The sequence below is a fragment of the Doryrhamphus excisus genome, linkage group LG6 (genome assembly GCF_037039965.1).
Source record: "Doryrhamphus excisus strain RoL-2023G ecotype Guam linkage group LG6, RoL_Dexc_Guam_v1.1, whole genome shotgun sequence".
NCBI lineage: Eukaryota > Metazoa > Chordata > Actinopteri > Syngnathiformes > Syngnathidae > Doryrhamphus > Doryrhamphus excisus.
In genome coordinates this window covers 24,065,676-24,089,973 of record NC_136362.1, presented here as the reverse complement: position 1 = coordinate 24,089,973, position 24,298 = coordinate 24,065,676, and the positions used below count along the sequence as shown (strand labels likewise).

Here is a 24,298-nt window from a genome sequence, read left to right as displayed (position 1 = left end):
TGCCCTCTTGACCCAGTGGAGGTGGTGGGAGAGAGGAGAATGTTGGTTAAGCTATCATCCATGTTGGAGAACGACTCCCACCCCCTGCAGGACACTTTGACAGCACTTGAGAGCTCCTTCAGCGATAGACTGCTTCACCCCAAGTGTGTGAAGGAGCGATATCGCAGGTCTTTTCTTCCTGCAGCTGTCAGGCTGTACAACCAGCACCGCTCCCAATAGACGTCTACACTGCTATGTACATCTGTGTAATACTTGCTTTTATATTCAGTATAGTTACTCCAGACCCCATTCACTGTGCAATATCTGATCAACCTCCATGTGCAATATTAAGGGCTCTAAATGTTATATGTGAAGTATTTCCATAATGCCTCATATTAACTCTCTAACAAGATCTCAGTGTATAGACTGGTCATATATCTCATCTCGTCTCATATTATCTACATACTGTATTGTATATAACTCTATATAACTGGGTGGAAACATGGCCTTTCAAGTCCTGCTTTTACAAAAAAATCAAGGTGACAAATCGGCACAAGGATATGTGTTTGATGTCTGAAGGTGTGTACACAAGCATCCATCCCCAATTTGGACACACAATCCATATTTCCCGGATGACTGATGGGCTGGGAATACATAACAGGCCGGTGTTGGAGGACCTGAGGAACCGCGATGGTTCATAACGTAAAAGAAATTCAGAAAGATAAGGCCCAAAAGCCCTAAGAATTTAAAAACCTTTAAGAGATAAGAAAGAAAGATATATACCATTAAGAAAAATAAGAAGGCCCACAACCCCTAAGACATATAAAAACCATTAAGAGAACCTTCAAATGGATCCTGAAGCATACAGGGAGCCAATGCAGTGATTTTAGAAGCGGTGTAATATGCGCCTGCCTTCTGGTCCTCGTCAGCACACATGCAGCAAAAGTTGTTCTGTAAAAGTCGTAGACTTGTGATGTTTCTTTTCGGAAGACCAAAAAGCAGGGCATTGCAATAGTCCATACGACTGGAAATAAAAGCATGCAGCAGCATCTCTCTATTTGCCCGAGAGAGGAAGAGGCGGACTGTGGCTATATTCTTTAAATGAAAAATAAAATCCTGTTTTTGTAACATTTTTAATATGTGGAATAAGATTGAGCTCAGTCCCCTTAAAGGTCCCATCCTTCAGGTTTCCATAGTGTAGTGGTTATCACGTTTGCCTTACACGCAAAAGGTCCCCAGTTCGAAACTGCCTTTCAAGTCCTCCTTTTACAAAAAAATCAAGGTGACAAATAGGAACAAGGACATGTGCTTGATCTTTGAAGGGACTTGAACTCTTGACCCTCAGATTTAAAGTCTGATGCCCTACAAACTGAGCCCCCAGGCCTTTGGTCAGAAGACTTGTTTTTGTGTATTTGGAATGAAATGTTTTCTGCATGTTGAACAATTTTCAACAGGAAAGATATCTTCTAGATGTATCAATAAAAGTGATGAATCACCAAATGTGGGGCTCGAACCCAATCATGAGCTTAAGAGTCTCATGCTCTACCGACTGAGCTAATCGGGCCTTTTTTCTGCTCTAGATATAATTTTTTTGTTATGTTTTTATTGATGTGGCCATCCTGATGTTTGATCAATTCCACAGCTGACCTAGTTTCTCAGGGAACAGAAGGAGCGAGACATTCAGTCATCGCTGAAAACTTTGGAAGTGGAGTCACCTTAAGTATGGTCTGCTTTGGTGAACTTCAGAGACATCATGACCAGTCTGCATCAAGGCATTGTCTTGTAATGGCCACTGAAATCCATCAGCAGAGGTAGTGGGGTACGTAAGCGCGTCACTAGACTCAGCTGTCTAGTGACATGTGTTGTCATGGTCTTTGTATAGAGGAACAATTACAGGAGTTTTTGAGGGTCAGGATGGCCGAGTGGTCGAAGGCGCTGCATTCAGGTTGCAGTCTCTAATGAGGCGTGGTTTCGAATCCCACTTCTGACAACGTCTTGCATCTTGAAGTGGCGTCACCCAGTAAACCAGGGGTGCTTCTCAACATGACCGCTGCTGAAAAGTGTACAAAGCATCCAAAAGTGTATTGCATCCTGGGGACTTGCGTTTCTCCAGAAAATAGTCTTTGTACTTCAACATGACCTCGAATGAAAAGTATCAGAGTCATGGAAACACCAGAAGAGGACTGCTGGAATTAAACAAACATGCCCCTCCTCTGCAGTGTGCTGAATTTAAATTAGTTGTATCACTGGTTGAAATGCCACAGCTGGCATTTTCCTGGTCAGGTCCATTATCCACGACTGGAATGATTTGGCAGCAAAGGACTGTCAGATTGTACAACACAGCTGAGCACTTGGAAACGAAAATTGAGAGAGGTCTTGTTCTCGTGAGAAGGGTTTGCTCTACCCGAATCGTAACCCTACTCAACGTGACATTGTGACATAAAAAACAGGAACTCCCTGTCTGGGAATTGTACCCCAGGGCGTGATACTGTCCACTATACAATATATCTGGGGACGTCAACCAATGAAATCCATCCATTTTCTGTACCTTTTCTGTATCCTCATCAACGGACTGTATTCCCCACCCGTTAATGGCATGGGGACATTCCAACCCAAGATGAGAACACACTGGACCAGGTACACAGCAACATACGTGGCACAGACACAGCTTCACACTGCCCCCACTTTTAGCCACGACTGAAAAAGCAGAACGCCACCTTAGAAGCTGAAATACTCACTTGGGAGAGTGTTAGACTGACGTTCTGAAGGTCCCTGATTCAAGGCTGGGTTTCAGCACAATCCCTGTTTATGTTGCGACTTGGCAAACAGTTTGAAAAGGCTTATTGGCTGGCTTCATTCTTCAAAAGGCCGGAGATGAAGTTACAAGACAAACCAGTGACCTCAAGGGCACACGTTGAGTCCACCTGGCCGTGTTCTCTAGATGAGTCTCTTGTAATGTAATAGTGAAGAAACCCAGTCCGTGATTTATTGTTCCCAAGTACCAAACACTAATCTGATCCCAAGTCCCGATTTCTATGCCAAAAAAAGCCTTAGGTCTAACCCTAAACCCAGTCCTAACTGCCTTCTCCAGTCGAGCACCTTATCTTGTTGTGTAGTACTTACCAGAAACTCAAGTCTATCATTTATGGACGTGTTTTATTCGTTTTTCTGTCGTCAGTCACTTCAGGATGACAGCAGTTCGCAGATAGCGCTCAAAGATGACCCTAACCGTTCGACCGAGGACCAAGACAAATCCTATTTGTAAAATCACAAATACTTCAACTTGCTGATATAGTTCATCTTCAAACAGCTAAAATAATGCATAAGGCTAAAAATAAGCAATTAGCTAAAATTGTCATCCAATACTTCTCTACAAGAGAGGAGAAATATTATCTCAGGGAAGAAATACATTTGAAACACTTCTTAGCTAGTACTTCTATGCACCCAGACAAGGTTAGAGGAGGTTACAACCCAAACCATTGACTCCAAGGGCACAAGTTGAGTCCACTGAGTCATCAAGGTGAGCCCGAGGGTGGCTAAGGTGTTTCTTTCACAGCTCGTTTTTAAACCTTTCAAGCTGCGATTGTCTTGTTTTGTTGAAGGAAAGCCCATTATTTCTGGAACAATTTTCCCTACAAAGGAGGAATCTTTGTCAATTTGGACAATTGTCAATCTGCCCCCACTTTGGACACGTCGTCATGTTTCATTGTTTGGCAACTGCTTTGTGACTTCGCCAGTCCCCTTAAGAGCCCCTTCCTTCGGGTTTCCATAGTGTAGTGGTTATCACGTTTGCCTCACACGCAAAAGGTCCCCAGTTCGAAACTGGGTGGAAACATGGCCTTTCAAGTCCTTCTTTAAAAAAAAAAAATCAAGGTGACAAATGGGAATAAGGATATACAGTATGCTTGATCTCTGAAGGGAATTGAACTCTTGACCCTCAGATTAAAAGTCTGATGCCCTACAAAGTGAGCCGCGAGGGCTTTTGTTCAGAAGACTTGTTTTTGTGCATTTGGAATGAAATGTTTTCTGTATGTTGAACAATTTTTAACATGAAAGATATCTTTCAGATGTATAAATAAAAAGTGCTGATTCGCCCAATGTGGGGCTCGGACCCACAACCATGAGATTAAGAGTCTCATGCTCTACCAACTGAGCTAACCGGGCCTTTTTCTGCTCTAGATATGATTTTTTGTTCTGTTTTTATTGATGTGGCCATCCTGATGTTTGATCAATTCCACAACTGACCTAGTTTCTCAGGGGACAGAAGGAGCAAAGCCTGGAGGGTCAGGATGGCCGAGCGGTCAAAGGCGCTGCATTCAGGTTGCGGTCTCTAATGAGGTGTGGATTCGAATCCCACTTCTGACAGTTCCTTGCATCGTGAAGTGGCGTCACCCAGTAAACCAGGACCACATGACCGCTGCTAAAAAGTGTACAAAGCATTGATTCCAGGATCTATCCATCAGCATCAGACAAATACCCCAAACCTAATCCTGGCCGTGTTCTCTAGACCAGTCTCTTGTCATGTAATAGTGAAGAAACCCAGCCTGTGATTTATTGTTCCCATGTACCAAACACTAATCTGAGCCCCAATACCGATTTTTATGCCAAATACAGCCTTAGGCCTCACCCTAAACCCAGTCCTAACTGCCTTCTCCAGTCCAGCACCTTATCTTGTTGTGTAAGATTAAGATTAAGATTAAGATATGCCTTTATTCGTCCCTCAGTGGGGAAATTTGTATTGCACAGCAGCAAGAGTACAGAGTCAGTTAAGCAGTACAAAATACACAATATAGAAAAATAAACAATTTAAACAACCCAAGTATTAACAGAAATCAACAGTTTTTCCCAGAGTTATATACAATACAGTATGTAGATAATATGAAACCAGATGAGATATATGACCAGTCTATACACTGAGATCCTGTTAGAGAGTTAATATGAGGCATTATGGAAATACTTCACATAGAACTTAGTATATTGCACATGGAGGTTTATCAGATATTGCACAGTGAATGGGGTCTGGAGTAACTATACTGACTAAAAGCAAGTATTACACAGATGTACATAGCGGTGTAGAAGTCTATTGTGAGCGGTGCTGGTTGTACAGCCTGACAGCTGCAGGAAGAAAAGACCTGCGATATCGCTCCTTCACACACTTGGGGTGAAGCAGTCTATCGCTGAAGGAGCTCTCAAGTGCTGTCAAAGTGTCCTGCAGGGGGTGGGAGTCGTTCTCCAACATGGATGATAGCTTAGCCAACATCCTCCTCTCTCCCACCACCTCCACTGGGTCAAGAGGGCAACCCAGTGCAGAGCTGGCCTTCCTGATGATCTTATCCAGTCTCTTCCTATCCGCAGCCGAAATGCTGCTGCCCCAGCAGACCACTCCCTGGAAAATGGCTGAAGCCACAACAGAGTCATAGAACGTCTTGAGGAGTGCCCCTTGCACTCCAAAAGACCTCAGTCTCCTGAGCAGATAGAGTCTGCTCATGCCCTTCCTGTAAAGTGCTTCCGTGTGATGAGTCCAGTCCAGTCTATTGTTGAGATGAACACCCAGGTACTTGTAAGATGTCACCATCTCAATGTCGATTCCCTGAATGTTCACTGGTGTTGGAGGAGAGTGGATGCGCCTGCGGAAATCCACCACCAGCTCTCTGGTTTTCCCCGTGTTGATCTGGAGGCAGTTCCGCTGGCACCAATCCACAAAGTCCCGTGTCAGTCCTCTGTACTCCAAGTCGTCCCCATCTGTGATGAGGCCAACAATTGCAGAGTCGTCAGAGAACTTCTGCAGGTGGCAGGTTGGTGTGTTGTAGGAGAAGTCTGCTGTGTAGAGGGTGAAAAGGAACGGAGCCAGGACCGTTCCCTGCGGAGCCCCCGTACTGCAGACAACCGTGTCGGACACACAGTCCCGTGTCCTCACATACTGTGGACGGTTGGTGAGGTAGTCCAGTATCCACGATGTGAGGTGCAGGTCCACCCCTGTGTGCTCCAGCTTGTCCCTCAGAAGTGCTGGCTGGATGGTGTTGAACGCACTGGAAAAATCAAAGAACATGATTCTCACCGTGCTCCCAGGTTTCTCCAGGTGAGAGAGCGCTCTGTGCTGGAGGAAGATGACGGCGTCGTCCACCCCAGTGCCAGGTTGATAGGCAAGTAGTACTTACTGTTACTGTTACACAAAAACTCTCTGCCAATGCTGCAACCGCAGGGGAATTAGCTCAAATGGTACAGCGCTCGCTTCGCATGTGAGAGGTAGCGGGGTCAATGCCCGCATTCTCCAAGGAATCCTTTTCCGGAATAGTTTTTTTGTTGAAGAGATGACAGAATTAAGTCCAGGATCTATCTATCAGCGTCAAACAAATACCCCAATTTATTGTTCCCAATTTATTGTTATTGTTCCCAAGTACCAAACACTAATCTGAGCCCCAATACTGATTTCTATGCCAAATACAGCCTTAGGCCTAACCCTAAACCCAGTCCTAACTGCCTTCTCCAGTCCAGCACCTTATCTTGTTGTGTAGTACTTACCAGAAACTCAAGTCTATCATTTATTGACGTGTTTTATTCGTATTTCTGTCGTCAGTCGCTTCAGGATGACAGCAGTTCACAGATAGCGCTTAAAGATGACCCGAACTGTTCGACTGAGGACCAACCCAAATCCGCCACTAGACCACCAGGGCTGCACTCTGAAAGGCAGAGACTGTGTCGCTTTGACGTAGTCCAGCAAAGGAACCAAAATAGTTATGAGACTGGACCTTCTCTGCCCATGCTTCATCAGCAGGGGAATTAGCTCAGATGGTAGAGTGCTATGCTTAGCATGTGAGAGGTTGTGGGATCAATGCCTGCAGCCTCCAAGGAGTTCCTTGATTCTTGTAGAACAGATGTAAGGATCGGAAATAAGTCCAGGATCGATCCACGTGGGATACCCGTGTCCGATTCCCGGCCAATGCAACAGGGCTGTTTTCATACCTTTAATCGTGTAAAAAAAGTGCCAAGACCATTTTCGGGACCAACTGATGACCTCTGAATACGATCAGAAACGTCACACCTCTCCACCTGAGACTTTCCACCCGAAGACTTGATTATCTAATCCAAATCCTGTCCATAGTGGCATTCTCAGCCACAGCGTGTTCAAGCCCGCAACCCCAATGAGACGCCGCCAAACGCTGAGCCGTACTCACCGCCCCAAAACAACAGACCTTTGATAGCTCGTTGATGTTTTTCTTCAACAAAATGTGCTCCATTGGTCCGCCACGGTGATGTGGGAGCTGAACCCAAAGGCAGAGCTCTGATCCGATGGTCCTGAGCTTTGGGTCAGCACGGAAAGGATAAGATCGTGGGTAAAAGCAGCTGAAATGACTTTGTTTTGTGGTGCGGCTGGCTGTGTCATCCGCGAGGAAATTGGACAAAACCCACTGCGGAAATTGCACGTCAGTGTGAAGAATGTAGAAAGTCTGTGAGGATTAGTATATGGCAGCTCAAATTCAAATCATACTTTGATTCAGTACATGCTAATGATGTTTCCTAAAAACACAGGTGGTGCATTTGAATAGCACAACTCAAGGGCGATGAGGATGGGATTGGAACCCGTGCATGCAGAACACAATGGATGAGCAGTCCATCACCTTAACCTCCCGGTCACCTCATCCCTTTGTGACCTTTGACCCTGGTCTCGTTTACTCCAAATGACACATCTAAAGCAGTGTAGTGTTTTGATGTTGCGGAAACTGTGGGGGCCTTCTTGCTCACCAGGGAGGATTAGCTCAAAGGGTAGAGCGCTAGCTTTGCATGCAAGAGGTAATGGGATTGAACAAGTTATTCCTTGTGTGCACATTGTTAATGCTGTGTAGGAAATAGTCAGATCAAATGTATACAATCTGGGGTTACAACAGTAACTTTCCCATAACTTTATAGAATCAAACCAAAACCAACCTCAATTGAGTTGGCTTGACCAAAGGAGCCATGCATAAAGGGAAACAATCTCCAGGTATATTACACCGAAGTTGTCGCTATTGTGAGCCATACATTCATCTACTCTCAGACTATTCTTAAACCAAAGGAGAGTTTCGAACCGGAGATTTCTTGATCTGCAGTCAAATGCTCTACCATTGAGCTATACCTCCTCAAGCGCACCAAACATGGTTCCACGATGGGAAGCAAATGCACTAAACCAGCACACATCCTCATGGTGACTGGGAGAATTGAACCAACAAAGGTTGACTTCTTGATGGGTCAGCAAGGTCCAGAAGGTTTACTTAAACAAGTTATTCCTTGTGTGCTAGTTTGAGCCCCACATTTGGCGGTTCAGCTCTTTTGGTGATACATCTTAAAGATTTCTTTCCTGTGGAAAATTGTGCAACATGCGGAAAATATTTTATTCGAAGTACACAAAAACAAACCCCATTTTTGTATGACCACAAATGGTAGAGCGCACGCTTCGCGTGTGAGATGAAGTGGAATCGATGTCTGCATTCTCCAAATGGTATATTATGCCTTTTTCCTGCTAAAAAAGCGTTCTCCATCTCCAACATCGTACCTGATACTTTGATTAATTGTATTCTAATGATGTTTCCTAAAAACACAGGTGGTGTCAAGACTACTGCATTGGTATAGTCCCATGAGGATGGGATTCAAACCAATGCGGGCAGAACACAATGGATTAGCAGTCCAGCACCTTAACCTCTCGGTCACCTCATCTCCTGCAGGACCTTTGTTGATGTAGCCAGTCGCTTAATTGCGCCAGCAGGGGCCGCTGTGGTTTGTCTGCAACACGTTTTGTTCCTTTGGCCCCTCTTGGTTGCCTTTCTCAATGAGTATCCCCCATTTGTTTGCTGTCTGAACTTCAGTTTTGTTTCCTGTATGTGAAGGTAGGCAGCATGGCGGTTTTCTCTTGAGTAATGGCTTTATTTAGGCCTCATATGTTTGTTTTGTGTAAATCGTTTATTTGCTATCCTTTTATTATATTTTTGCAAAGTAATTTTTGTCTGTAATGTCGAGTAGTTTATTTTATTATTAACAGAGTTTTGTTTCCTGTATGTGAAGTGGGAATAAAGAGACTGTCAGCACCACAATCGCTCCCTGCTTCGTGGTCACCTCCGTTCGCCACACCTAATAAAAAAAAAACACAACGCAGAGCCACGGAGGTGCAGCAGCCACGCCAACGAGCGGAAAGGGTTACATCTTTGGTGCCGTGACCCGGATTGTGGTGTCCCAAGACGGTTGACAAGGGAGTCCTCACTGCCCTTTCAATTAATTTGAACATTTGGTGACATATCCTTTTATTGTGGAATTAACACAATTAATGTTTCATTTTCATATGTGACTATATGGTGTAACCGTGAACAGTAGAGAGTATTGGTTCCATTTGAAAGTTGCTTTTTCTGGTTGTTCAAGTACAAATCTTGAATTTTCGATATTACTGTGACATAAGTTTACATTTACCAAGCTGTTTACAAATGATCAAAGTTGAAGAAAAAAAACTCCAGCAGCCGACCAAAGACAATGGACACAACCCACCCCACCACCTCCAACCCTGTCACCTTATCAAGTAAGTCACCAAGTTGACCGCACACGCGGGCCCGCAATAGATGAGGGGGCACCCGTGCAGGTCAGCAGGCCCAGGATGAACCTCAACCAGGTATTCACACCAACCACAAAAGATACAGGGCTGTATCAGCGACAGGCCGATGGAGACACACCTACAACCAGTCCACCTCAAGGTCACCAGTACCCCAGCCATCCAGAAGCTGTTTCTATGGGGCACTTAAACAGGGACTATATGACCATCCCCATCAACCCAGAGCAGACCTACAGACAAGTTGTCCAAGCACCACACACAGGGAGGAGTTGGAATAATTTTCAACCAGTTATGCGGCTGCCATTAAACTCAGAGAGTGCACCAACTGACCACCTCCATCAGCCACAACCATTTACTCGCTATCCTATAGACATCAGGGATGCAGAAGCCCCTGGCCAGCCATACCCCGTCACCTCAGGGCCACTCTATACCGTTGCGTCTGTGCCCCACAGCTCGACCCGAGGTCCAGGTCCCACACTGATGAGTAGTTTGGACCATGTGCACAACATACGTGATGCTCCCCTACGATACCCAACATTTGCTCCACCCTCCGACGCATACACATATTCATGCCCACCTCACCTGCCCTCAGAGAGGTATACTAGGCCCAACCCAACACCTCAACTGACTTCCTATGGTGGTTTTATGCAGACTCACCAGGTGAAAAATGTTCCAGTCTTCACAGGAAACACTGAAAGCAAAATGCTAATAGAGGACTGGGTCCGAGACATGCATTATCTCCTTGAGGCCCTAGAGCTGCCGATGCACCCTTGCTTTCCCACGATTGTCAGACATTTAGGGGGCAAAGCCAGGAAGCTTGAACTCAACCTCCCAGCCCTTGAACAAACCCCTGAGAAAGCCTTCGAGGAATTGAGAGCAGAGTATGGTGACACACAAGGCTCTTTAGACCCGCTGGCCGACTTCTATGAGCGCAGCCAGAAGGCAAGCGAGACCGCTTGTTCCTTCGCAATTGCTTTAGAGGCAGTGTTGTGAACAGTGGAGGAAGGTCAAAGAGGTGGTGACCCTTTTCCTGACCGTGATAGTAAACTGGTGCACCAGTTCCTGAGAGGGCTCCAAGATGCAGAGGTGTACTCAAGGATCGCACCAATGAAACCCAGGCTTCTCAGTTCCCGGGAACTGCAAGCGGAGTTGCGGAACCTGGCTAAAGAAAACCGGGCGTTCCACACACCACTAAAGGTGAGAAAAGCCCACACACAGGTGCAGGTGACAGTTGAAGGTGCAGGAGGGACGAAGCAAGACAAGATAAAGGCTAACTCTGCATTATCAGATTTGATGGAAGCAGTTAATAAATTAGCTCTGAACCAGGAAGAGCAGATGGCCAAGTTGTCTCAACTTGAGTCAAGACTTGCCTCCTCGACCCCTGTGATCCCAGTTAGGACACGGACCCCTGCTAGGAACACTACACCGAGCCCAGGTGTCGTTTGCTACAGGTGTGGGATGTCAGGGCATACAGCTAGGGTCTGTAGAGAAATTCTCCCTGACACAGACCAAGCAGTGTCTCTTCAAATCCACTCAACGGGCTCAGAAGAGAACACTCCCCACTCCCCACAGTGCGGTCTTTAAACGCCTAGGCCCCATGGTCGCTGGGGCAACCATGGGTGAACACCAAGACCCCCCACGACAGAGTGACAACAATGTTGTAGTGGACACACCCCTTGTGGGACCCAGAAATGAGGCAGATGTAGAGGTCAATGGAGTTGAGTGTCGGGCCCTCTTTGACAAAAGCTCTCAGGTCACGAGCATTACACACAAGTACTGGCGTACCCATCCTGTCCTTAGAAAATCCAAACTCAGACCCTCTAAAATTCCCACAGAGGGTGCAGCAGGTCAGAAGGTTTCACACTATGGTGTCCTGAATATAAAAGTTAAGATGTTTGGAAAGGAGTTTAATAAGTTGCCAGCTTTTGTTGTTCCAGACTCGCAATACCGTTCCTCTGTCCCTCTGCTGATTGGAAATAATGTTCTTCGGGCGTCCGGAGACCACCTTCAAGCAGCCCATGGCAGCCAATTCCTCCAGTGGGTAAAGGAAAGCCACCCAGAATGGTACGCTGCTTTGTCGGAGGTGGAGAACACTCAACCTGAGCAAAATCAGTGTGTGGTGGGTCCTGTTGTGTATGCTGGACATAGAATACGCGTTCCAGGTGGACATGAGCTAAATTTAAAGTGCAAGATCAAAGGGGGCCCAAAAAGAAAAACGTATACCGCCCTCCTGGAAACAGTTTCCGTCCCAAAGCTCCCTCAAGACCTTCTGGTGGCTAAAGTCCTTGCTAATGTCAGCAGAGGTTACGCTCCCATCCGAGTTATGAACCTATCCCAGCAGGCCATTGTGATAAAACCAAACACTCATCTGGCAGATGCTGTTCTGGTGGACAGGGTGGTGGAGTTTAGTGACAGCCAGGAGGATGACTCCGTCAAGGGGGGAGCCATAAGCCTTGAGCAGGTTGTGTCGGCTTGCGGGGTGGACCTAAGTGAAGCTGCAGTTGAAAGTGACCACCAGCGCACTCTTCTCAAAGACCTGATTGAGAGAAATAAAAGTGTGTTTTCCCAGCACCCCCTGGACTATGGCCACACAAAAACAATGCAGCATGAGATCCCTTTGGTGGACTGTAAGCCATTTCGGCTCCCATATCGCAAAATCCCCGCCTCTCAGTGGCAGGATGTACGGAAGTTGTTGAATGATATGGAGTCGACAGGAGTTATTAGGCCTAGTAAGAGTCCATATGCTTCGCCTGTGGTGATAGTGACCAAGAAGGATGGCACTCCAAGGCTCTGCATCGATTATAGGAAGCTTAACTCCTGCAGCACTAGGGATGCGTTCCCTTTGCCTCGTATAGAGGAAGCATTGGAGGCTCTTGGTCAAGCAAGGTATTTTTCGACATTCGACCTCACAGCAGGGTACTGGCAAGTAGAAGTATTTGCCCGAGAGAGGAACGGGCGGACTCTGGCTATATTCTTTAAATGAAAAATAAAATCCTGTTTTTGTAACATTTTTAATATGTGGAATAAAATTGAGCTCAGTCCCCTTAAAAGACCTGTCCTTCAGGGTTCCATAGTGTAGTGGTTATCACGTTTGCCTTACACGCAAAAGGTCCCCAGTTCGAAACTGGGTGGAAACATGGCCTTTCAAGTCCTCCTTTTACAAAAAAATCAAGGTGACAAATAGGAACAAGGATATGTGTTTGATCTTTGAAGGGACTTGAACTCTTGACCCTCAGATTAAAAGTCTGATGACAAATGACAAATGCCTTTGGTCATAAGACTTGTTTTTGTGTATTTGGAATGAAATGTTTTCTGCATGTTGAACAATTTTCAACAGGAAAGATATCTTCCAGATGTATCAAAAAAAGTTATGAATCACCAAATGTGGGGCTCAAACCCACAATCATGAGCTTAAGAGTCTCATGCTCTACCGACTGAGCTTCTTCTGCTCTAGATATCATTTTTTTGTTCTGTTTTTATTAACAAACGTGCCCCTCTTTGCTAGGCTATCTTTTACCCTCCTCTGCTGTGTGCTGAATTTAAATTAGTTAAACAGGAGTTTTTCAGGATGACCGAGTGGTCGAAGGCGCTGCATTCAGGTTGCAGTCTCCAATGAGGCTTGGGTTCGAATCCCACTTCTGACAACGTCTTGCATCTTGAAGTGGCGTAAACCAGGGGTGCTTTTCAACATGACCGCTGCTGAAAAGTGTACAAAACAGACCTATTGCATCCTGGGGTCCTGCGTTTCTCCAGAAAATAGTCTTTGTACTTCAACATGACCTCGAAGGAAAAGTATCAGAGTCATAGAAACACCAGAAGAGGACTGCTGGAATTGAACAAACGTGCCCCTCATCTTTTACCCTCCTCTGCTGTGTGCTGAATTTAAATTAGTTAAATTAGTTGTATCACTGGTTGAAATGCCAAAGCTGGCATTTTCCTGGTCAGGTCCATTATCCACGACTGGAATGATTTGGCAGCAAAGGACTGTCAGATTGTACAACACAGCTGAGCACTTGGAAACGAAAATTGAGGGAGGTCTTGTGACCGAGCACCGAATCCTAGCCACTAGACCACCAGTTACTTTGTAAAAGAAGGAATAGAAAGCCCATGTTTCCACCCAGTTTTAAACAGGGTGCCTTATGACCTGGTCACCTGAACAGGGACTTGAATCCCGGACACTCAGATCAAAAGTTTCATGTTCAGGCGACCGGCTCAACCTTTGTCTTGTCTGACCACAAACTCTTTTTGTCCAGAAGATATTTGGATTGTCCATGTGGGTAGTTTAAGACCTCAGTCCAATTTGGGGGTTAATTATTAATTCTTGTTTTGTTGAAGAAAAGCCCATTATTTCTGGAACAATTTTCCCTACAAAGGAGAAATCTTTGTCCATTTGGACAATTGTCAATCTGCCCCCACTTTGGACAGATTGTTGTGTTTCATTGTTTGGCAACTGCTTTGTGACTTCACCAGTCCCCTTAAAAGCCCCTATCGTCCGGTTTCCATAGTGTAGTGGTTATCACATTTGCCTCACACGCAAAAGGTCCTCAGTTCGAAACTGGGTGGAAACATGGCCTTTCAAGACCTCCTTTTACAAAAAAATCAAGATGACAAATAGGAACAAGGATATGTGCTTGATGTCTGAAGGTGTGTCCACGAGCATCCATCCCCAGTTTGGACACACAATCCATATTTCCCGGATGACTGAAGGGCTGGGAATACATAACAGGTCGGTGTTGGAGGACTTGATGGACCGCGGGGGTTCATAACGTAAAAGAAATTCTGAAAAATAAGAAGGCGCACAACCCTTAAGACATTTAAAAACCATTAAGAGAACCTTCAAATGGATCCTGGAACATACAGGGAGCCAATGCAGTGATTTTAGAAGCGGTGTAATATGCGCCTGCCTTCTGGTCCTCGTCAGCACACATGCAGCAAAAATTGTTCTGTAAAAGTTGTAGACTTGTGATGTTTATTTTAGGAAGACCAGAAAGCAGGGCATTGCAATAGTCCATACGACTGGAAAAAATAACATGCATCAGCATCTCTCTATTTGCTCGAGAGAGGAACGGGCGGACTCTGGCTATATTCTTTAAATGAAAAATAAAATCCTGTTTTTGTAACATTTTTAATGTGTGGAATAAAATTGAGCTCAGACCCCTTAAAAGCCCCTTCCTTCAGGTTTCCATAGTGTAGTGGTTATAACGTTTGCCTAACATGCAAAAGGTCCCCAGTTTGAAACTGGGTGGAAACATGGCCATTCAAGTCCTTTTTTTTACAAAAAAAAGCCAAGATGACAAATAGGAACAAGGACATGTGCTTGATCTCGGAAGGGACTTGAACTCTTGACACTCAGATTTAAAGTCTGATGCCCTACGAAGTGAGCCCCCAGGCTTTTGGTCAAAAGACTTGTTTTTGTGTATTTGGAATGAAATGTTTTCTGCATGTTGAACAATTTTCAACATGAAAGATATCTCTCAGATGTATCAATAAAACTGCTGAATCGCCCAATATGGGGCTCGAACCCACGACCATGAGATTAAGCGTCTCATGCTCTACCGACTGAGCTAATCGGCCATTTGCTGCTCTAGATATAATTTTTTGTTCTGTTTTTTATTGATGTGGCCATCGTGATGTTTGATCAATTCCACAGCTGCATTCAGGTTGCAGTCTCTAATGATGTGTGGGTTCAAAACCCACTTCTGACATTGCAGGGCCACAAGTCTTTCCAGTTCCAGTTAAAAGCCCGGCTCCTCATGTAGTTTCCATAAAGTACCAAGGTATTGTCCTTGTATTTTGAGGGCAAAAGGAGGCGTTTGCAAGTGGACCTCAGACCTGGTCACCTGAACAGGGACTTGAATCCCGGACACTCAGATCAAAAGTTTCATGTTCAGGTGACCGGCTCAACCTTTGTGTTGTCTGACCACAAACGCTTTTTGTCCAGAAGATATTTGGATTGTCCATGTGGGTAGTTTAAGACCTCAGTCCAATTTGGGGGTGGACATTTTGGGACCAGGGGCTCTTCATCTCTGCAAGGACAAGTACAGTATGCCAGATTTTGTCTTCATTGAGTTGTCCTTATTTATCAAGGGCCTGGGTAGCTCAGTTGGTAGAGCAACAGACTTTTAATCTCAGGGTCTAGGGTTCAAGTCCCTGTTCAGGTGGTGAGGAGAAGTATTAAATGTGAAACCAATCTATTTTATCCTCCTCCTGTGGTCAAGTCCAAAATGCCAGAAGACTTCTGCTCCCTCATCCTCAACACCGAGAAGGCCAAAGAGAAGCGACAAGGTCTCTGCCTTTTTGAGTGCAGATCAAAAGCAGTCCCTGGTGTTCTAGTGGTACTGGGTTTCTTCACTATTCCATGATAAGAGACTAATCTAGAGAACGCGGCCAGGATTAGGTTTGGGGTATTTGTCTGACGCTGAGGGATAGATCCTGGACTCATTTCCGATCCCACATCTCTTTTACAAAATACAAAGGATTCCTTGGAGAATGCGGGTATCGACTCTGCTACTTCTCGCATGCTAAGCAAGCACTTTACCATTTGAGGTAATTCCCCTGGTTTGGGGTATTTGTCGGAGGCTAAGGGGTAGATCCAATCCCAACATCTCTTCTACAAAAGGCAAAGAACTCCTTTTTAATGTGTGGAATAAAATTGAGCTCAGTCCCCTTAAAAGCCATTTCCTTCAGGTTTCCATAGTGTAGTGGTCATCACGTTTGCCTAACACGCAAAAGGTCCCCATTTCGAAACTGGGTGGAAACATGGCCATTCAAGTCCTTATTTTACAAAAAAAGTTAAGGTGACAAATCGGAACAAGGACATGTGCTTGATCTCTGAAGGGACTTGAACTCTTGACACTCAGATTTAAAGTCTGATGCCCTAGGAAGTGAGCCGCGAGGGCTTTTGGTCAAAAGACTTGTTTTTGTGTATTTGGAATGAAATGTTTTCTGCATGTTGAACAGTTTTCAACAGGAAAGGTATCTTTCAGATTTATCAATAAAACTGCTGAATCGCCCATCATGGGGCGCGAACCCATGTCCATGAGATTAAGAGTCTCATGCTCTACCGACTGAGCTAATCAGGACTTTTGCTGTCCATCTTGGAGGTGGACATTTCTGGATCCTGGTCCGATTCCCGGCCAATGCAACAGGGCTGTTTTCATACCTTTCATCGTGAAAAAATTGCCAAGACTTTTTTCAGGACCAACTGATGACCTCTGAATTCAATCAGAAACGTCACACCTCTCCACCTGAGACTCTCCACCTGAGACTCTCCACCACAAGACTTGATGATCTAATCCAAATTCTGTCAATAGTGGCATTCTCAGCCACAACCTCAATGAGACGCCGTCGAACGCTTGGTCGTACTCACTAGCCCCAAAACAGCAAGACCTTCGATAGCTCAGTTGGAAGAGCAGAGGACTGTAGTGGTTCAAGCTGGCATCCTTAGGTTGCTGGTTCAAGTCCGGCTCGAAGGACAAGCCCTTTGCTTATGTTATGTCTGCCAGGAAGGAATGGCAATACCGTATTGTCTGAAGGACCTCCGCTTCCCTGTTGATGGAGTTGGACTTGAGTCTTTGTCACACAGTCTGAAATTGGCAAACTGAGAAAGTCTGATTGAGTGATCAATGCACTTTCTCTATTTGAATACATTTCATCTCAACTCCTGTTGGAAAAGGACAGCCTTTTCCATGAGAGCACAAGACCCCTGGATTGTACCCCAAAATACTTTGCGCTCATCAAAGAGTAAAGTTGGTGTCCTGGTTTGCAAAGCCTCCATTGTTACGCCAGAAGGTGCCAGTCACGTCCAAAACAAAGGGTTCCATGGTGTAATGGTTAGCACTCTGGACTCTGAATCCAGTGGTCCAAGTTCAAGTCTTGGTGGAACCTACTTGCCCTAAAGCAATCGAGTGTTTGGACTGTGTCTTCCTTTAACAGTAAGAGTATGATGACTTATTGACTTATTCTACAAATCAGTGGTAACCGTAGATCAGGATGAGGTCCCCAAAATGTCTGTGACAGCTGATGTCAAGGATCAGCTTGGTTTGTGTAAGGGGCCACAAGTCTTTCCAGTTCCAGTTAAAAGCCAGGCTCCTCATGTAGTTTCCATAGAGTACCAAGGGATTGTCCTGTTGCCCTCGTATATTGAGGGCGAAAAGGAGGCGTCTGCAAGTGGACCTCAGACCTGGTCACCTGAACAGGGACTTGAATCCCGGACATTCAGATCAAAAGTTTCATGTTCGGGTGACCGGCTCAACCTTTGTCGTGTCTGACCATGAACTCTTTTTGTCCAGAAGATATTTGGCTTGTCCATGTGGGTAGTTTAAGACCTCAGTCCATCTTGGAGGTGGACATTTCGGGACCAGGGCCTCTTCATCTCTGCAAGGACAAGTACAGTATGCCAGAAGATTCCTCTGCCAATGCTGTTGCTTTGTTTTGTGGTGCGGCTGGACTTTCTGTTAGACATGGGGGGGGGTTGTGTCACCCGTGAGGAAATTCTCAAAGGAGTGCATCAGTATTTGAACCGGAGACCTCTTGATCTGCAGTCAAATGCTCTACCACTGAGCTATACCCCCTCAAACACACCAAACATGGTTACACGATGGGAACTAAGTTCTGCATATGCACTAAACCAGCACACATCCTCATGGTGACTGGGAGAATTGAACCAACAAAGGTTGACTTCTTGATGGGTCATCGAGGTCCAAAAGGTGTACTTAAACAAGTTATTCCTTGTGCGCTAGTTTCAGCCCCACATTGGGCGGTTCAGCACTTTTGGTGATACATCGTCAAGATTTCTTTCCTGTGGAAAATTGTGCAACAACCAGTGCCCCCTGAGCAAAAGCTTTAGACCACTCATCCACACAACCTAAAACGGTGCCCTGATCAGGAAAAAACTGTGACCTTGTGAGGTTCGCTGACAATGGAGGACACTGAAAAGGAGCCGCACAAAGCAGGGTACCTGCACTGTTTACGTGTCCGTTGACCAGGTTGCAGATGGATTGTCTTTGTTCCTTTTGAAAATCCACATTTTAACGCCCCATTATTGATAGACGTAACGACCATCAGGAGGAGTGAAGTTTATTGTGAGGACCTTTAGAACTTCAGTCCAATGCTCTCCCAAGTGGGCTATTTTAGCTGCGATGGTGGGTTCTGCTTTTTCAGTCGGGGCCTAAAGTGGGGGAAGGGTACTACCGTCTTCGCCGACATGGCCTCGGTACTGTGGACGACGAGTTCGCCTACAGGTGGGAGGTTGACCATCTGGCGACTCTATCTCCAGTCAAAACCTATCCAAATGTCAATTCCCTGACCGGGAACCGAGCCCGGGCCGCAGCGGTGAAAGCGCCGAATCCTAGCCACTAGACCACCAGGGACTGCTTTAGGTCTGCACTCTGAAAGGCAGAGACTGTGTCGCTTTGACGTAGTCCAGCAAAGGAACCAAAATAGTTATAAGACTGGACCTTCTCTGCCAACGCTGCAACAGCAGGGGAATTAGCTCAAATCGTAGAGCGCTCGCTTCGCATGTGAGAGGAAGCCGGATCAATGCCCACAGTCTTCTCGGAGTTCTTTGCCTTTTGTAAAAGAGATGTTAGGATCGGAAATGAGTCCAGGAGCAATCCACATGGTAGACCCGGATCCGATGTGGTAACCGTGGATCAGGATGAGGTCCCCAAACGACGCCAATGTCTATGACAGCTGATGTCAAGGATCAGCTGATCAGAAGATACTTGGTTTGTGTGCGGGGCCACAAGTCTTTCCAGTTCCAGTTAAAAGCCAGGCTCCTCATGTAGTTTCCATAGAGTACCAAGGGATTGTCCTGTTGCCCTCGTATATTGAGGGCAAAAAGGAGGCGTTTGCAAGTGGACCTCAGACCTGGTCACCTGAACAGGGACTTGAATCCCAACAACTTCAATAACCTCCGCCCTATCTCCAACTTACCTTTCATTTCCAAAATTCTTGAAAAAATAGTCTCCTCCCAACTTCACGCACATCTCACCCTTAACAATCTGTATGAACCCTTCCAGTCCGGCTTCCGTCCCCGTCACAGCACCGAAACTGCACTCATCAAAATCACCAATGATCTCCTCACTGCAGCTGACACCGGTTCACTTTCTATTCTCATCCTCCTTGACCTGAGTGCGGCCTTTGACACCATCTCACACCCCATCCTCCTCAGCAGACTCTCCGAAATTGGCATCACCCACACCCCCCTCCACTGGTTCCACTCCTATCTCACAGACCGCACTCAGTTCATTCAGCTTTAATCTTTCTCCTCCGACCCCTCCCCAGTCACCACAGGTGTGCCCCAGGGCTCTGTCCTGGGGCCCCTTCTTTTCATAACCTACCTTCTCCCCCTCGGCCATATCTTCCGTAAATTTAACATTAACTTTCACTGCTTCGCGGATGACACCCAGCTCTACCTCTCTTCCAAACCTAACTCTACACTCCCACCCCCCTCCCTCACCTCCTGTCTCTCTGAAATAAAATCATGGTTCACCTCCAACTTTCTGAAACTTAATAGCAATAAAACTGAATTCTTACTCATTGGCACCAAATCCACCCTATCTAAAGTTGACTCCTTCTCTCTCTCCATCGACAGCTCCTGAGTCTCCCCCTCCCCTCAGGTCAAGAGTCTGGGTGTCATCCTCGACAGCACACTATCTTTCCAATCCCACATCAATAACGTCACCAGGTCAGCTTACTTCCATCTGCGCTCCATTAATCGTCTACGCCCCTCCCTCAACCCCCACACCACCGCCATCCTTGTCTATAGCCTTGTCACTTCCCGCATCGACTATTGTAACGCTCTCCTCTTCGGCCTCCCTCACAAATCCCTCCATAAACTTCAACTGGTTCAGAACTCTCCTGCCCGGATCATCACCAGGACCCCCTCATTCCACCACATCACCCCCATCCTGCAGCAACTCCACTGGCTCCCCGTGACACAAAGAATCAACTACAAAATCCTTCTGTTCACCTACAAGTCCATCCATAACCTTGCCCCCCCTTACCTCTCTGACCTCATCCATATTCTTAAGCCATCCCGTTCCCTCAGATCTTCCGCGTCCCTCCATCTCACTGTTCCCTCTGTACGTCTTAGCACTATGGGGAGCAGAGCTTTCAGCCGCTCTGCTCCCCAACTCTGGAACTCTCTGCCACCAGACCTCCGTAACTCTGCCACCCTTCCCATTTTCAAATCTAACCTCAAAACCCTGTTCTGTTGGCTAATCTGTTCAAACTTGCCTATTCCCTTTAACTGGTTCACATGGTCCCCCCTCTCCCGATTTATTGTATGCTCTTATTTATTGTTTGTTGTCTTTTATCTTGGATTTTATATTGGTGTTTTTATCTCCTGTACAGCGACCTTGGGTGTCCTGAAAGGTGCTTTTAAATAAAATGTATTATTATTATTATTACACACTAATCCGGGCCCCAATCCCAATATCTAGGCCAAATACAGCCTAAGGTATCACCCTAAACCCAGTCCTAACTGCATTCTCCTGTCGAGCACCTTGTCTTGTCTTATTTGGGGTCAATTCCCACAGTCTCCAAGGAGTGCTTCACCTTTTGTAGAAGAGATGTTGGGATTGGATCTACCCCTTAGCATCCGACAAATACCCCAAACCAGGGGAATTACCTCAAATGGTAAAGTGCTTGCTTAGCATGCGAGATGCAGCAGGATGGATACCCGCATTCCTGCATTGAGTTGTTCCCAAATAGCGCTTCAAGATGACCCCAACCATTCCACCGAGGCCGAAGACAAATCCTCTCTTCAGTAAAAACCTATCCAAATGTCAATTCCCTGACCGGGAATCGAAACACCGGGAATCGAACACCGAGAGCACCGAATCCTAGCCACTAGGCCACCAGTTATTTTGTAAAAGAGGGAATAGAAAGCCCATGTTTCCACCCAGTTTTAAACAGGGGGCCTTATGCGAGCGAAGGGGACACGGGGGATTATGTGGATGGAGGAGGTCTGTGAGATATGGGGGGGTCAGATCGTGGAGGGCTTTGTAGGTGATGAGAAGAATTTTGAAGTGAATGCGTTGGGGGACGGGAAGCCAGTGGAGGTTTTGGAGGACAGGGATAATGTGTTGACGGGAGTGGGTGGAGGTGAGGAGGCGGGCAGTGGAGTTCTGAATATATTGTAGTTTGTTGAGGGTTTTGGATGGTGTACCGTAGAGAATGCTGTTGCAGTAGTCGATTATGGAGGTGATGAATGCATGGATTAGGGATTCAGCGGCAGAGAATGTAAGTGATGAACGGAGTCGGGCTATGTTCTTAAGATGGAAGAATGCAGTCCGGGTTAACTGTTTGATGTGGGGTGACATGTGACATGTACTACAATGCTCCCTACAAAGGCAAAACCCTTGTGATTTTGGACATTTGGGCTAACAAAACAGATCACATTAGCAGGACAAAAGAGGTTGTCTTGACATTTCAATGAAATTGTCTATGTGTTGGGGAAGAGATCCGACCCCCACTGGAGGAGTTCAAGGTACCTTGGCGTCTTGTTCTTGGCATCTAACATGACAGTTTACCAGTTGATCTACGTTGGATGCTCCACTGGTCCGGGAGCTGAACCCAAAGGCAGAGCTCTGGTCCGATGAGTCAGCACGGAAAGGATAAGATCGTGGGTAAAAGCAGCTGAAATGACTTTGTTTTGCTTTGTTACACATGGGGGGGGGGGGCTGTGTCACCCGCGAGGAAATTGGACAAAAGCCACTGCAGAAATTTCATGTCAGTGTGAAGAATGTAGAAAGGAGCCATGCAAAAAGGGAAACAATCTCAGCAGAGTTTATGGAGAATGCGGGCATTGATCCCTCTACCGCTCACATGCTAAGCGAGCGCTCTACCATTTGAGCTAATTCCCCTGCTGATGCAGTGTTGGCAGAGAAGGTCCAGTCTCATAACTATTTTCCTTTGCTGGAGTACGTCAAAGCGACACAGTCTCTGCCTTTCAGAGTGCAGCCATGATGCAGTCCCTGGTTGTCTAGTGGCTGGGACTTGGTGCTCTCACCCCCGTGGCCGTTGTTCGATTCCCAGTCAGGGAACTGACATTTGGTTAGGTTTTGACTGGAGATAGGATTTGTCTTGGTCCTCGGTCGAACGGTTCGGGTCATCTTTCAGCGCTGTCTGTGAACTGCTGTCACTGCACATAAGAAAAATTTCAAGTCCGCCAATTGAATCCCGGTCTACCTGGTCAACGGACACGTAAACAGTGCAGGTACCCTCCTTTGTGCGGCTCCATTTCAGTGTCCTCCATTGTCAGCAAACCTCACAAGGTCACAGTTTTTTCCTGATCAGGGCACCGTTTTGGGTTGTGTGGATGAGTGGTCTAAAGCACCAGATCAAGGCTCCTTTCGCTCAGGACCCACTGGTTGAAATCCCACAGCTGTCATTTTCCTGGTCAGGTCCTGGAATGATTTGGTAGCAAAGGACTGTCAGATTGTACAACACAGCTGAGCACTTGGAGAAGAAGATGAATAGAGGTCTTGTTCTCCCGGACTGGTTGTTGCAACCGCAACCCTGCTCAAGGTTCAACGTGACATACAAAACAGGAACTCCCTGTCTGGGAATCGAACCGCGTAATGAAATACTCACTTAGGAGAATGTTAGACTTAAGTTCTAAAGGTCTCTGGTTCAAGCCCGGTTTTCAGAACAATCCCTGTTTATGTTGTGACTTGGCAAATAGTTTGAAAAGGCTTATTGGCTGGCTGAAAGGACCTTAACTTCATTCTTCAAAAGGCCAGCCATCCAGACAGGTTAGAGGAGGTTAAAAGCCTATTTACAAACCATTGACTCCAAGGGCACAAGTTGAGTCCACCGAGATATCAAAGTGACCCAGAGGGTGGCGAAGGTGTTTCTTTCAAGCCGCAATTATGATGTCTTGTTTTGTTGAAGAAAAGCCCATTATTTCTGGAACAATTTTCCCTACAAAGGAGACATCTTTGTCTATTTGGACAATTGTCAATCTGCCCCCACTTTGGACACATCGTCGTGTTTCATTGTTTGGCAACTGCTTTGTGACTTCACCAGTCCCCTTAAAAGCCCCTTCCTACAGGTTTCCATAGTGTAGTGGTTATCACGTTTGCCTCACACGCAAAAGGTCCCCAGTTCGAAACTGGGTGGAAACATGGCCTTTCAAGACCTCCTTTTACAAAAAAAAAATCAAGATGACAAATAGGAACAAGGATATGTTCTTGATGTCTGAAGGTGTGTACACGAGCATCCATCCCCATGTAATGATGTAATGGTTAGCACTCTGGACTCTGAATCCAGTGGTCCAAGTTCAAGTCTTGGTGGAACCTACTTGCCCTGCAGCAATTGAGTGTTTGGACTGAGTCTTCCTGTAAGAGTATGATGACTTATTGACTTACTCTACAAATCAGTGGTAACCGCGGATCAGGATGAGGTCCCCAAACGACGCCAATGTCTGTGACAGCTGATGTCAAGGATCAGCTGATCAGAAGATACTTGGTTTGTGTGTGGGGCCGCAAGTCTTTCCAGTTCCAGTTAAAAGCCAGTCTCCTCATGTAGTTTCCATAGAGTACCCAGGGATTGTCCTGTTGCCCTCGTAGTTTGAGGGAAAAAAGGAGGCGTGTGCAAGTGGACCTCAGACCTGGTCACCTGAACAGGGACTTGAATCCCAGACACTCAGATCAAAAGTTTCATGTTCAGGTGACCGGTTCAACCTTTGTCTCGTCTGACAACAGACTCTTTTTGTCCAGAAGATATTTGGATTGTCCA

General features: G+C 46.1%; 10 non-coding genes across 10 annotated transcripts; 9 read left to right on the top strand and 1 right to left on the bottom strand.

Annotated features, from left to right (window-relative positions):
• Positions 1-1,887: 1,887 nt before the first annotated feature.
• On the top strand, positions 1,888-1,969 carry trnal-cag (transfer RNA leucine (anticodon CAG)). The gene has a single exon. It is a non-coding gene; the product is annotated as a tRNA-Leu (tRNA).
• A 1,772-nt stretch (positions 1,970-3,741) lies between these two features.
• Positions 3,742-3,814, top strand: trnav-cac (transfer RNA valine (anticodon CAC)). The gene has a single exon. It is a non-coding gene; the product is annotated as a tRNA-Val (tRNA).
• A 256-nt stretch (positions 3,815-4,070) lies between these two features.
• trnak-cuu (transfer RNA lysine (anticodon CUU)) lies at positions 4,071-4,143 on the bottom strand. Its single transcript has one exon. It is a non-coding gene; the product is annotated as a tRNA-Lys (tRNA).
• Positions 4,144-12,614: 8,471 nt separating this feature from the next.
• On the top strand, positions 12,615-12,687 carry trnav-uac (transfer RNA valine (anticodon UAC)). The gene has a single exon. It is a non-coding gene; the product is annotated as a tRNA-Val (tRNA).
• A 1,358-nt stretch (positions 12,688-14,045) lies between these two features.
• Positions 14,046-14,118, top strand: trnav-cac (transfer RNA valine (anticodon CAC)). Its single transcript has one exon. It is a non-coding gene; the product is annotated as a tRNA-Val (tRNA).
• Positions 14,119-14,728: 610 nt separating this feature from the next.
• On the top strand, positions 14,729-14,801 carry trnav-aac (transfer RNA valine (anticodon AAC)). The gene has a single exon. It is a non-coding gene; the product is annotated as a tRNA-Val (tRNA).
• Positions 14,802-16,237: 1,436 nt separating this feature from the next.
• Positions 16,238-16,310, top strand: trnav-aac (transfer RNA valine (anticodon AAC)). The gene has a single exon. It is a non-coding gene; the product is annotated as a tRNA-Val (tRNA).
• A 628-nt stretch (positions 16,311-16,938) lies between these two features.
• trnay-gua (transfer RNA tyrosine (anticodon GUA)) lies at positions 16,939-17,025 on the top strand. The gene is given in 2 exon segments: positions 16,939-16,975; positions 16,990-17,025. It is a non-coding gene; the product is annotated as a tRNA-Tyr (tRNA).
• A 340-nt stretch (positions 17,026-17,365) lies between these two features.
• On the top strand, positions 17,366-17,437 carry trnaq-cug (transfer RNA glutamine (anticodon CUG)). Its single transcript has one exon. It is a non-coding gene; the product is annotated as a tRNA-Gln (tRNA).
• Positions 17,438-23,612: 6,175 nt separating this feature from the next.
• Positions 23,613-23,685, top strand: trnav-cac (transfer RNA valine (anticodon CAC)). The gene has a single exon. It is a non-coding gene; the product is annotated as a tRNA-Val (tRNA).
• Positions 23,686-24,298: the final 613 nt, after the last annotated feature.